Source organism: Apium graveolens, chromosome 11, assembly GCF_009905375.1.
Source record: "Apium graveolens cultivar Ventura chromosome 11, ASM990537v1, whole genome shotgun sequence".
Taxonomy (NCBI): Eukaryota; Viridiplantae; Streptophyta; class Magnoliopsida; order Apiales; family Apiaceae; genus Apium; species Apium graveolens.
This window is the reverse complement of record NC_133657.1, coordinates 122053821-122068876: the sequence shown is the minus strand read 5'-3', so window position 1 is coordinate 122068876 and position 15056 is coordinate 122053821.

The following is a 15056-nucleotide window of genomic DNA, read 5'->3' as shown; positions in this document are numbered from 1 at the left end:
TTTTGAATAATTGTTATTACATTCCCTCTATTATGAGAAATATTGTTTCTATTTCTATGTTGGATGTGGATGGTTTTTCATTTATTATTAAGAATAATGAATGTTCTATCCTTAAAGATAATGTTCCTTTTGGACGTGGCATTTTAAATAATGGTCTGTATGTATGTGACGTAGAGCATGATTTACTTCAGATTGAACAAACTAATAAAAGAAAACGAGATGATAAAAATATGACCTATTTATGGCACTATAGGCTAGGTCATATTAGTGAAAATAGACTGCAGATATTGCATAAGGAAGGGTTACTTGACCCCTTTGATTTTGAATCATATCCTACATGCGAGTCTTGTCTATTGGGTAAAATGACCAAATCTCCATTTAGTGGACATGGAGAGAGGGCTGCAAATTTTCTAGGATTGGTACACACAGATGTATGTGGACCAATGTCTACGCAAGCCATGGGTGGATTTTCGTACTTCATTACTTTCATAGATAATAGATCTAGATTCAGATATGTGTATTTGATGAAACACAAGTCTAAAGCCTTTGAAAAGTTCTAAGAATATAAACATGAAGTGGAGAAACAAACCAAACACAGTATTATAACTCTTCGATCAGATCGAGGTGGTGAATACTTGAATGGAGAGTTTCTAGATTATCTCAAAGAAAATGGTATAGTCTCCTAGTAGACTCCTCCATATACTCCACAGTTAAATGGGGTATCTGAAAGGAGAAATCGAACTTTGTTAGACATGGTTCGGTCCATGATGAGCTATGCGAATCTTCCAGTATTCCTATGGGGTTATGTATTGGAAACCTCAGCATATTTACTGAATAAGGTGCCTTCCAAATCTGTTCCTCAAACACCATATGAGATATGGAAAGAAAGGAAACCGAGTCTTAAACACGTTAAGATTTGGGGATGTCCAGCTTATGTCAAGAAAGTTGACCCAGATAAGCTGGAATCTCGATCCGTAAAATGTAATTTTATGGGATATCCTAAAGAGACTTCGGGGTATTACTTTTATACCGATCATCGGGTGTTTGTCTCCAAACATGCTACCTTCTTGGAAAAGGAGTTTATCCTTGAAGGAAACTGTGGGAGCAAAATTAAACTTGATGAAGTTCAAGAAGCATAAACTACTACGGATCAAGTGGAAACACCTGTTCAGACTGAACAACCTTCTGTGGAACAGCCCATTCGTAGGTCAGGGAGAGTGTCTCGCCAACCTGAGAGGTATTATGGCCTTGTCATTGAGAATGACAATGAGTTGTCAATCATTGATGATGACGACCTTGTGACCTATAATGAGGCTATGATTAGTGTTGACTCAGAGAAATGGCATAGTGCCATGAAATCCGAAATGGAATCTATGTATACCAACCAAGTATGGACTCTGGTTGAGGCGCCTGAATGTGTTAAGCCTATTGGGTGCAAGTGGGTATACAAAAGAAAGATTGGAGCAGATGGGCAGGTGGAGACCTATAAGGCCAGGCTCGTGGCAAAAGGATTCAGACAAAGGCAAGGGATTGACTTTGATGAAACTTTTTTGCTTGTAGCCCTGTTAAAATCAATTCGGATTTTGCTTGTGATTGCTGCTTACTACGACTATGAGATCTGGCAAATGGACGTGAAAATGGCCTTCCTCATTGGGAAACTTGAAGAGGAAGTGTATATGACACAGCCAGAGGGTTTTCTGTCCAAGGGAAATGAACACCTAGTGTGTAAGCTGCTACAAACTATATATGGTTAAGGCAAGCTTCTCGTAGATGGAACATCCATTTTGATGAGACAATCAAAGAGTTTGGTTTTATCAAAAACATAGATGAACCATGTATCTACAAGAATGTTAGTGGGAGCGTGGTAATATTTCTTGTATTGTATATGGATGACATACTTTTTATAGGAAGTGATATACCGATGCTACAATCAGTCAAAGTATGGCTATCAAAGAACTTCACCATGAAGGACTTGGGAGAAACATCCTACATTCTCGGTAGAAGATCTATAGAGATAGATCTAGAAGAATGATAGGTCTTACCCAGGGTACATACATCCAGAAAGTGCTTAAAAGGTTTAGCATGGAAAACTCCAAAAGAGGTCTCACACCGATAAGCCATGGAGTGTCCCTTTCCGAAAAAATATCTCCTAAGACACCTGAGGAAAGAGAGCGTATGAGTAAGATTCCTTATGCTTCAGCAATAGGATCTATCATGTACGTGATGTTGTGTACAAGGCCTGATGTTGCTTATTCAATTAGTGTGACGAGCAGATATCAGTCCAATCCAGGTGAAGACCACTGGAAAGCAGTGAAAAACATCCTTAAGTACTTGCGAAGGACTCAGGATATTTTTCTTGTTTTTGGTGGTGAATCTGAGTTGAAAATAGAGGGTTATACTGACTCTAGTTTTCAATCAAAAAGTGATAGCAAATCCATGTCAGGGTACGTTTTTACTCTGAATGGTGGTGCAATTCAGATTGTTGAAAGAGGAGATGTCAACGTCGAGAGAATTGACACACATAACAACGTAGCAGACCCACTCACAAAGCCATGTTTTCAGAGTCACTTTGATCGTCATAAAGACAAGATGGGTATTAGATACCAGAGTGATTGGCTTTAGTACAAGTGGGAGATTGAAAGAGATATGTCCTAAGTCCAATCATGTATGAGGATTTAGGAATAACTTTTATGTAATCAGTTTTGATTTCATTGATATTAATAAAAAGCTTGTTTTGTTTTTATTGCGGGCTCTATCTATTTAAATGTTTAAATAAGATATACCACAGTTTAGAGTAAAGCTTTTTATGGATTGTGATGAGATCATTATAATGAGACCTAAAAGATGATAACTCTAAACTTAAATAGTTCCTGGTCGTAGGATTACTAACTGGTAATTAATAATTCGCAAAGATCGGTGCATACTATGCTTGCTTCATTATGAAGGATGTCTGTTCTCATAGACATTTGTGTGGTGACACTATAACTAGTATGTAGGTGCGTATTATAGAATAAGTTCACTGAACATGACTCACACAGCTGAACAACTGATGGAGTTCACTCACGTGTCAGCAGTTGTTCACATAGTGATAGTTGTACAAGTATCCTTAGACTTGAGGTCATCATAGTCATCTTGTGTACACTAAACTATGCTTTGGTTTAGTTCTTAGACTCAAGGGATAATTATAAGGGCTCTACTGGGTATAGGAATTTGTACACGAAGATAATGTATGATCAATAAAGGATCTACCCCTTCCCGTGTAGGGAGAGAATGTTCAATGCTGATCCACTTATGTTAGTTCAGGAATCTCTGGCCAGAGTGAATGAAATTAGAAAGGAGTTTCTAATTTTACATTAAACAGAACTAAGCATAGTGAATGGGAAAGCAAGTGATTAAATAAGATAGGCTTGCCACAAGTTCCATGCCTTGTATTTAATCGTGACATTGCAGGGTAGAAGGAATTAATTGTACGGTAACTACTCACTGAATAGGTTCTTAGTATTCTAAGCAGTGAATTCGTATTATCCAGATAGTCGCGATATGCTGAGAAGTATCCCTCACGATGTAGAATAAATATGATTAATTAATTAATCATATTTAATAAATTAGAGAATTTATATAAATAATGATAAAACAGTTTTATTATTATTTATTTCTACTACCGGCTTAATATTGAACCTACAGGGTCACACCATAAAAGAGAATGATTTAATAGTGGAGGAATTAATTAATAATGGCTGATAATTATTTATTTATGAAATAAATAATTAATTTGCAAATTTAATAATTGATTAATTGAGATTTAATTGATTATAAATTAATTAAGAAAAGGTTCTTAATATTATTAATTAAGAATTTAATTTTTGGAAATTAAATCAAGTGAGAGAATAATTTCTAAAGAGTTTAGAAAAAGGATTAATAATTAAAAGGTGTTTTAATTATTAGTGAGAATAATAAAGGGTTAATAATAATAATATTTTTTGGAAAAATTTTCAGCTGAAAATTTTGCCTATAAATATACTATTATAAACCCTATTTTTGCCTCAACCAAAAAGATTTATAAAACCCTAATTCTCTCCATCTCCTCCTCCTTCATTACATCATTTGTTGGTGGATACCGGTGGAGTGCTTCACACTTGAGGAGCAGATGCTAAGGATCTCGGTTCATCATTCTTGGATCGCTATTAAAGACCTCCATCTTTCCATTAACGTAAACCTTCTTAAGGTAAACATACTGAACTACGAATTAAATATTATTTTTCGCATGGATCCTGCGGAGGGTTTCGTTTTTTTTTAAGATTAAATTTACGTTTTCGCTGCGTTTATGTGCTAAAAATCCTTCAGGCGCCTGCATGCCTTCTGGAAAATTCTCAAGTTTGCTTCTGATTTTGATGAATTCTTTGCACAACTCCCCGCAATTGATTCCAAGTACTCCCCTAGGCTTATTTCGATGAAATTCTCCTGTACAAACAAGTCATACCTGAAATGCAAAAACACTCAAAAACGCATTAAATACACAAAATACTCGAGTTCAAGACACCAATTCAAGCCATTACGAGATGCTCTAAGTGGTATAAAATGCCACTTATCATACCCCCAAACTTAAATCGATGCTTGTCCTCAAGCAGCACAGACTCAAACTCAGAATAAATTATGCATGGATACAAACTACATGAAATGCAGCGATCCCCATCGCGATGACTAAACCAACCAACATATGACATATCAACAAATGAAATTAGGCGACTAAAGATCAATCAAATCACGCAAGCTAACATACAACTAGAAACGTGGTGTGTGCGAATGCTTAACATATATGCTTCGAAACTAGATCTATCATCACAACTTAAATATCCTCAAGGAAATCACAAGATTACACAAAGAATATATTCTAGACACAAAATGACTTATAACACCTCAAGATCATTGGAGTTTATTACGGAATCATGCTTTATTCAATACATAACAAATGCTTATTTAATCATGCAATGAGTGAGGACCACAAAAGACTTATACAATGGTATCCATTTAGCGAGCGTTAGGTTAGCGGATCCCAGACTATAAAAGCCTTAAGTCACTAGGCACAAAGTCCCCTAAGAACTTAATAACTCGAATACCAAAGAGCTCACTCGTGATCAATTATGCATTAAACCATATTTTTTTCTTTTTTTTTCTTTTTTTTCTTTTTTTTTCTGAGCAAGTGCGTTTCGTTCCATCTTGCTCAACCCTAGACTACTCGTATACAATACGAGCCGGCTACTAGCCATTTGACTCCTAGCCACAACTAGCAATGAATTCCAATTTTTACTCCAATTTTATCTTTTCATATCTTTTATCATTAAGAGCCTATCATACATTCTAAGCATAAGCAATAGATTAACCTCAAAAACCATCAAATCATGACAACAATCTAGTCCTTAAGCATACTCTAAGACTTAGTGAAATTACAAGTGTTTCTAGCATGCATGCCAACCTAACAAGATTCAACATCACTCTAACGCTATCACTACACTCGCTTCAATATCACATATCAATCAATAAAGCAACACAAAAGGGATCATGGTATATGCATGAGCTATATGACATGATAAATAAAGCTATAAAATAAAAAAAAACTATATAAAAAAACTATATGGCAAAATTTGCAACTATATTAGCTAAACTAACATGAAAATGCAACTACATGACACACACACAAATATGTTCCTTAACTACCACCCCCAAACTTAAAATCTTCACCGTCCCCAATGAAGGCAATAGAAAGGAACATAGGGTATAGCTACTCAGAAGAATCATCATCATCATTCTCAAAGGGTGGAGTGTCAGGAGGTGGATAAGCAGAATCCTCACCCAAAATGGGCCATTAGATGTCAGCTCCAAGGCCTCTAAATACAGTCCCAAGTGCTAGGGTGAGCTCTTGCGCAAACCTACTCTGTGACTCATACATCACATCCATCCTCCTCGAAAGCATCCTCTACTGGACATCAGCCAATCCCGAACCATCTCCTCTCTGGCCTCTGGAAGAACCTGCCTCCCCCTATGCCTGACTGGGCCTAGTCATGGTAGCATCAGCTGCTGGACGTCCTCCTGGAAGGTGATATCCCAAACCATGTGACTCGGGCTCTCCACCCGTTCACTCCTACATTGTATTCAATGTCGCTGAATCAATAGGAGTGGTCGACATCTGCAACTGCTCATAAGAAGGCCACTGGACTCCAACTTCCTTACACAGCTTTGTGATAATAGAGGCATACGGGATATTGTACTGCGACTTCCACCTCAAAAACTTTGAAATCCCTTGGTAGATAAACTCACCAAGGTCCACATAATACTCCTCATTCAGAATCCCCCACAACAACCTGGCCCTCTCAACTGTAACCTCATGTGCATGTGAAGAAGGAAGAATATTAACACAATAAATGCATTCCAAGCACGAGCATAGCTGTTCATCATGACAGCAGGGAAAAAACGATAATCATTAGACCCCCTCTTAAACTTCCACACCGTGCCCGACTGACAGATAGTAGCAATAATCAAACCTGAGTCAAAATCCTTAGGGGCCTTTCATTCCAATTCTCCTCATAGGGTTTCCTTTGTCGCTGCCCAATAACCCGGCGAATCGCCTCGGGCTGATAATCAACAGTAAGCCCACGAACAACAGAAAACCCATTCTTGTAGGCCTTGGCATTCGCATAGAACTCACGAACAACACTCATTTGTACAGCCTCAGGTGACTCGCAGAAAGTAATCCACCCCTTCTCTGCAATCATCGGCAACACCTCACCATCCCTCCCCGATGGAAAGAACCCCCTCTCCTTCATAATCGGCATAGTTAACAGCTTAGTATATTTTTCTTCAGCAGCCCTATCCAACAATCGGGGCCTCGCAGTAATGCTCCTCGAAGAATCAGTAGCTGTTGGATCGGTGCTGCTACTACCCATAGTTCTTGATCTTTTTGGTGCCATGAAAACTGAAAATAAGGGCTTGAGAGTTTGTGTTGGGTTTGTAGGAGAGAGTTTGAGAGTTGAAATTATAATTGATGTGTATGTATGAGGTTGTATGTATATATAGGGTAGGCTTAGGGTTAGAAATTGATTAGAAGTGGGATAATGGCTAATTTGTAGGGAGAATTCGTGGGTAATAGGGTTTGTGGTTCTGTGGTTTTTTTGTTTTTTTTATAAGGCTGAAAACAGATTTTTCAAAGTTCAGGCCTGCAGGCGGTCGCCTGGTACCAGCAGGCGGGCGCCTGCTAGCACGCGGCCGCCTGGTCCTCGCAGGCGGGTGCCTGCAAGGTCCCAGGAATTTTTTTTTCTGCCAATCATTTTTATGATTTTTTTTGGGTTTTTGGATAGAGTACTGAATTCTAAGGGTTCCTATGGTCTCATATCTTGGGTTGCCTCCCAAGAAGCGCTTCTTTTACGTCATTAGCTTGACGTAGAGTAATGCGATCAAGTTGACAATAAAACGGCACTAACCACTTCACGGTTTGCCATATCCCCATAATAGTGCTTCAATCTCTGACCATTTACTTTGAATGCTTTGCCCGGATCGTTCCCAAAAATCTCCACCGCTCCATGTGGAAACACAGTTTTGTCGATAAATAGTCCAGACCACCTTGATTTCAACTTTCCAGGAAAAAGTCGGAGACGAGAGTTGAATAGAAGAACTTGTTTCCGTGACATAAATGACTTAGGAGATAGCTTCCTGTCATGCCACCTTTTTACTTTTTCCTTGTACATTTTGTTATTTTTGTACGCTTGAAGTCGAAATTTATCAAGTTCATTTAACTGAAGCATTCGCTTCTTCCCAACTGCATCTAGATCAAGGTTTAACTTCTTTAATGCCCAATAAGACATATGCTCAAGCTCCACAGGTAAATGACATCCCTTACCATAGACAAGCTGAAACGGGGACATCCCAAGTAGAGTCTTGTATGCTGTTCTATAAGCTTCATCGAGCTTCAAAGACCAAGCTTTCCTTGACGGACAAACAACTTTCTCTAGAATGCGCTTGATCTCTCTATTAGACACTTCAGCTTGACCATTAGTTTGCGGATGATAGGCAGTAGCGATGCGATGATTCACATTGTAGCGCTGCATCATAGAAGTGAACTTACAATTGCAGAAATGTGACCCCTTATCACTTATGATAACTCGTGGCGTTCTAAACCTTGTGAATATCTGCTTATGAAGAAAACTCAACACTACCTTCGCATCATTAGTTGGCAGAGCCTGGACTTCTACCCATTTCGAGATATAATCGACAACCACCAAGATGTACTGATTATTGCAGGACGAGATAAATGGTCCCATGAAATCGATTCCCCAAATATCGAAGACCTCAATTTTAAGCATCTCATCCTTTCTGGTAAGATTCCCAACTCTTTGGCAACGATCACACCTTAAAACGAACTGATGTACATCCCTAAACAACGTAGGCCAGAAAAAAATTGCTTGAAGAATACGAGCTGTTATCTCTTCACCACCATAATGTCTACCATAAACTGTGGAATGACAGTCTCGTAATATTCCCTCCGTCTCACAGAATGGGATACATGTCTTTATGATCTGGTCAGCTCCTTGTCTAAAAAATATGGGTCATCCCACATGTACCACTTCACCTCATGCAGAAACTTCTTCTTTTGAGCGGCATTCATATTAGGAGGCATTATATTGCTAACAAGATAGTTCACAATGTCTGCGAACCATGGCTCTTCATCTTGAATTGCGAACAACTGCTCATCTGGAAAAGATTCGTTGATTAATGTCTTATCATGTGCAGTAGAATCAGGATTCTCTAATCTAGAGAGTTGGTCAGCTACTTGATTTTCAGTACCTTTTCGATCCTTGATCTCTAACTCAAATTCCTGGAACAAGAGCACCCAACGAATAAGTCTAGGCTTCGAATCCTTCTTTGAGACCAGATAGCTGATGACAGCATGATCAGTGAATACTGTCACCTTTGTCCCAAGTAGATAAGATCGAAATTTCTCGAAATAAAAAACTATAGCCAAGAGTTCCTTCTCAGTAGTGGTGTAGTTCATTTGAGCTCCATTTAATGTCTTACTAGCATAGTCTACCACATGAAAGATATTAGACTTTCGCTGCCCAAGAACTGCTCCCACAACATAATCACTTGCATCACACATCATCTCAAAAGGTTCTCTGCAATCAGGTGCCGTAATAACTGGTGTAGTGATTAAACTCTTCTTGAGAGTCTCAAATGCTGCAAAGAATTCATCATCAAATTTGAAAGGCACATCTTTCTCGAGCAAGTTGCACAAGGCTTAGAAATCTTTGAGAAGTCCTTGATGAAACGCCGATAAAAACCCGCATGACCAAGAAAACTACGGATTCCTTTCACATAAATAGGTGGCGGAAGATTTTTAATGACTCCCACCTTGGCTTTATCCACCTCAAGACCCTTACTAGAGACCTTATGCCCAATAATGATGCCTTGTTGCACCATGAAGTGACATTTTACCCAATTGAGCACCAAATTAGTTTCCACACACCTTTTGAGCACCGAACGGAGATTATTCAAGCATTCATCAAATGAATGTCCAAAAACAGATAAGTCATCCATGAACACTTCGACATTATTTCCAATCATATCAGAGAAAATAGCCATCATGTATCTCTGAAAAGTGGCAGGTGCACCACATAAGCCAAAAAAACTCTACAGAAAGCAAACATTCCGAATGGACAAGTGAAAATAGTCTTCTCTTGATTTTCTGGTGCAATGCAAATCTGATTGTAGCCCGAATAGCCATCCAGAAGACAATAATACTCATGACCAGCCAACCCGTCGAGCACCTGATCAATAAATGGAAGGGGGAAGTGATCCTTCCTTGTGGCTTTATTCAACTTTCTGTAATCCATGCATACCCTCCAGCCTGTGACTGTTCGAGTGGGGATGAGCTCGTTCTTCGCATTTGGTACCACAATAATATCTCCTTTCTTAGGTACAAATTGCACGGGGCTCACCCAAAAACTGTCAGAAATTGGATATATGATTCCTGTATCCAGCCACTTTGGAATTTTTTTCTTCACCACTTCTTTCATTATAGGATTAAGCCTTCACTGTTGCTCAATAGTCGGCTCGCTACCTTCTTCTAGCAGAATTTTATGCATGCAGTACGAAGGGCTGATCCCTTTTATATCTGATATAGTCCATCCGTTGGCCGATTTGAATTCTCTTAAAATCCTCAAGAGCTTGTCCTCATCACTACCTGAAAGGTCAGATGCAATAATAACAGGCAAAGTAGATGCATCACCTAAAAAAGCATACCTCAAGTGTTCAGGAAATGGTTTAAACTCCAATGTAGGTGCTTCCTCAATAGATATTTTGAGCTTTCCCTCAGCATTCTTGAGATCAGTATTACCAAGAGATTCAAATGGCATGTCTAGCTTTTGTTTCCAAGGAGAAGCATTTAGATATTAAAACTGCTCATTGCCTTCCTCATCATCACTTCCAAATTCCCCCAATAAGGTTTTTTCTAAGGCACCAGACCTTAGCACATGATCAAGTTCTGAAAAAACTACAGAATCGACCAAATCCATCTTGAAGCACTCCTCATCTTCCCTAGGGAATTTCATTGCATTGAACACATTGAATGTCACATCCTGATCTTGCACCCTCACAGTAAGTTCACCTTTTTGCACATCAATCAAGGTATGGCCTGTAGCCAAGAAAGGTCTTCCCAAGATTATGGGAATCTTCTTATCTTCCTCGAAATCCAGAATGACAAAATCTGCAAGAAAGATGAGTTTGTCCACCTTTACTAGCACGTCCTCTATGATGCCTCGTGGGTATATAATAGAACTATTAGCCAATTATAGAGATATGTAGGTGGGCTCTGGATGAGGAAAATTCAGATTTTTGAAGATAGACAACGGCATCAGATTGATGCTTGCTCCCAAATCGCGAAGGCACTTGTCGAATGACAACTTTCCAATGGTGCAAGGAATGGTGAAGCTACCTGGATCCTTAAGCTTTGGAGGTAACTTTTGTTGCCGCACAACACTGCATTCTTCCGTCAGAGCAATGACATCAAGATCATCCAGTTTCACCTTCGTTGAAAGAATACCTTTCATGAATTTCGCATAACTAGGCATTTGCTTCTGAGCCTCAGCGAAAAGTATATTGATGTGAAGTTTCTTGAACACCTCCAGAAACTTACCAAATTGCTTGTCCAGCTTTTGTTTTTGCAATCTCTTAGGAAAAGATGGTGGAGAATAGAGATGTTTCTCCCCTGTATTACCCTCAGATAGAGTGTGTTCAACAATAGTCTTCCTTGGTTCACCCTCTTTCTCCTTTTGCTTTTCTTCTTCATCTATGACTTCAACTTCTCCATCTTTTGCTTTTTCAGCATCAACAACTTTTCCAGACCTTAAGGTGACAGCTTTGACTTGCTCCTTAGCTTCCTTCCTGCCTGGTACTTCAGTATCACTGGAAAGTGTGCCAGGTTGATGATTGAGCAATACATTGGCTATTTGACCGATTTGATTTTTTAAGGGCTTGATAGAAGCAGCCTGACTTTTGTACAATAGCTTTAAATCCTCAAAATCAGCACTAGAAGGTGGAGTAACACCTCCTTGTTAAGGATAAAATTACCTTTGAGCATATTGTTGAGGTTGCTGAAACCCAGGTGGATTGAACTATTTACTTGCAGGTTGCTGATATGGTTGCTGAATAGCATTCTGATTATTGCTCCAGCTAAAATTGGGATGATTTCTGTTATTAGGATGATAAGTAGCTAGCACAGGCTGTTGCGGTCGCTGATAATTATTCAAATACTGAACAGATTCATTAAAAAGAGAACACTGATCCGTAGCATGAGAGCCTGCACAAAGCTCACAGACAATAGCTATTTGATTGACTCCATAGTTGGCTAAAGAATCGACCTTCATAGACAGCGCTTGGAGCTGCGCTGCAATAGCTGTAGCTGCATCAACTTCCAGAATACCTGCTACCTTACCAGGCATCATCCTTTGTGTTAGGTTTTGATACTGGTTTGCAACCATAGTTTCAATAAGATTATAGGCTTCAGTATAACTTTTGGCCCACAAAGCGCCTCCAGAAGCTGCATGGAGCATGGGCCTAGATTGGGCCCCCAAACCATTGTAGAACCTAGTGATCACCATGTAGTCAGGCATACCTTGATGTGGGCACTTTCTCAACATCTCCTTGTAGCGCTCCCAAACTTTGCACATAGATTCTCCTTGTTGATGCGCAGTCTTGGCCATTGGATAGATCTTCACCAGAAACTTTTGCGCGAGATCTTCCTAAGTAGTGATGGACCCATCTGGTAAAGAATATAACCAGTCCTTAGCCATGTCCCTCAGAGAGAATGGGAAAAGTCTCAGCTTGATAGCCTCATCAGTAACACCATTATATTTGAAAATACTACAGATCTCGACAAAATTCCTGATATGCATGTTGGGATCTTCAGTCGCAGCACCTCCGAAAGAAACAGAATTCTGCACCATCTGAATAGTGCCCGGCTTGATTTCGAAAGTATTGGCCTGAATAGACGGATGAATGATGTTTGACTGAATGTCATCAATTTTAGGCCGAGAAAAGTCCATAAGAGCTGGATCAGCTGGAACTATACGATCACCCATTGTTACAGGTTCTTTCTTCTCATTCTCTGTATCCAAATCTTCAAAAACTATCTTCTCCGGAAAGTCAAGAGCTGAATCTGTCCCCTCAGCCATATCTAGATTTCTCTTGCGGGTGCGAGAACATGTTTGCATAAATGCTTGCTAGAGTACCTGAAACACAACCGGAAGCAGTAAGTAACAAGTCTTAATCAATGAATCCTAATGAACGCTGATGGCAAGTACATAAACTAAACAAATTAACACCGAGTCCCCGGCAGCGGCGCCAAAAACTTGTTAGGCACAAAGCATGCGCTAAATAAATCACGCAAGTATACGCGTTCACAAGTAATATAGAATGATTTCTAGTTCGTTCCCGCAGAGACTCTGACTAATTATATTTAATTAACACTTACTCACCAATGTATGATTACTCTTCAATGTCAAGACAATATCAATTAATGTTGATTAACTAATATTAACTACGAGAATTAAACACTTAAATTATCAATATTAAACACACATGAGATCATAACTTCATTAATACTTCATTTAATAGTTATTGTTATTACCCTTAGCATGTAATGGTGATGATATTAATCGAACAACATGAAACTGATAATCGCCAACTTTCGTTGTACGAATACCATTCTACCAAACATCCACAATTAAGATAGAAGTTGAATATGCATCAATTATGTTGAGACCCTATATGTCTACAGAATTTGAAAATATAACGATTTAAGCACAAGTTATTCATTATGATTACATAGGGCAAGTAAAACGGTTAGAGTTACCCACTAATCATGCATACAATACAAGAACCTATGCTAGCATGGCAAGTTCTAAATCTCAAGATTCACTATCGCTTCACAAGAGATTAACACGCTATCTTATATGTTTGCGACACACATAAGACGAATAAGCACAACCTATACTAGATATCATACAATCACTACATACCAAGGTATTAAACAATTAACTAAAGAAATCCATAGTAAATCCGTTATAACCCCATGATCACGATTAGCCCATGATAGAACTCATCGTCACCATGGGTTTATATGAAAACATGATATAAACACAAAGATATAGACTAATAAAAATTACTTAATAAAAATAGAGTACGTCACAAGAGTATTAAGGTTCAAAGAGTAAAGAAAACTAGCATTCATTGTTCCAATGAATGAAAAGAATCACAAGATAAATGTATGCTTCCTCTTCTTCATTGTTGCGTGCTAAAACGGTCTTCTTAATCTTCTCTCCTTGTTACTTGTTTTCCAATCCCAAGATTACTTATATAAGAGTCCACAAGAAATAGCAGTCACAAAAGCCCAATAGAACTCGAATTAGAAATTCCAGAATCTGAAATTCCGACCCCAGACGGCCTCCTCCTCCTTCCAGGCGGGCGCCTGCTACCAGGCGGTCGCCTGCTCCTTCCAGGCGGGCGCCTGCATGCCTTCTGGAAAATTCTCAAGTTTGCTTCTGATTTTGCTTAATTCTTCGCCCAACTCCCCGTAACTGATTCCAAGTACTTCCCTAGGCTTATTTCGATGAAATTCTTCTGTACAAACAAGTCATACCCTGAGGTGCAAAAACACCCGAAAATGCATTAAATGCACAAAATACTCAAGTTCAAGACACCAATTCAAGCCATTACGAGACGCTCTAAGTGGTATAAAATGCAGCTTATCAATGTACTGGTTGAAAAGGCACAAAAACAGTTACTAGATTCATCCTCCCAGCAGGGTGCGTCTATTGAATTCGCCTGTCGGCCAGGGTATCCGATATAGTGTTACCACCTCAAACATAAACAATTCTTGATGCACAAGAATAGGTTACACACACAAAGGAAGAGTTGATGGAAATAACAGTTTCGACCATTTTAAGGCCAGATTCGATTGTTCAAGGTTCTTTAATGGACCAATTGCCTTTACAGGTGTTAGAAGAGTATACTGATCCAATAGCCATATGTTAGTGGTCAGTGTCTACCTCCCCAAGCTTAAATCCCCTGGATGCATCTGCGGATAGTGGATCTGACATAGGTGCAGATCAACAACTTGTTGACAATGATTCAGATTTACCTTATGAGTCACAAGAAAATGTCTTCACAGACATTAGAAGGAAACTGTGATCTTTATGCTAAATTCTTTGGATCATTGTTTACCTTCCCAGAATTCAAATCTGGAACCCTGAACGGGAAACTAGCAACTTGTAGATTATGACTCAGACTCATCTGACGAGTATAACAAGGATGAGGATTTACGAACTCCCATGGAACCACCTATGACCTCCTTAAGGATGGCTAAGGTGATTTTCCTTTCAGGTACAACTGGATTTTGGAGCTATGAGAGGAGTGATACACTTATGAGAATGAGTATAAACACGAGTGGAGAGAAGGGTGAAACACTTGTGAGGTACACGAAACAGAATCACACACTCACAGTAAGGAAG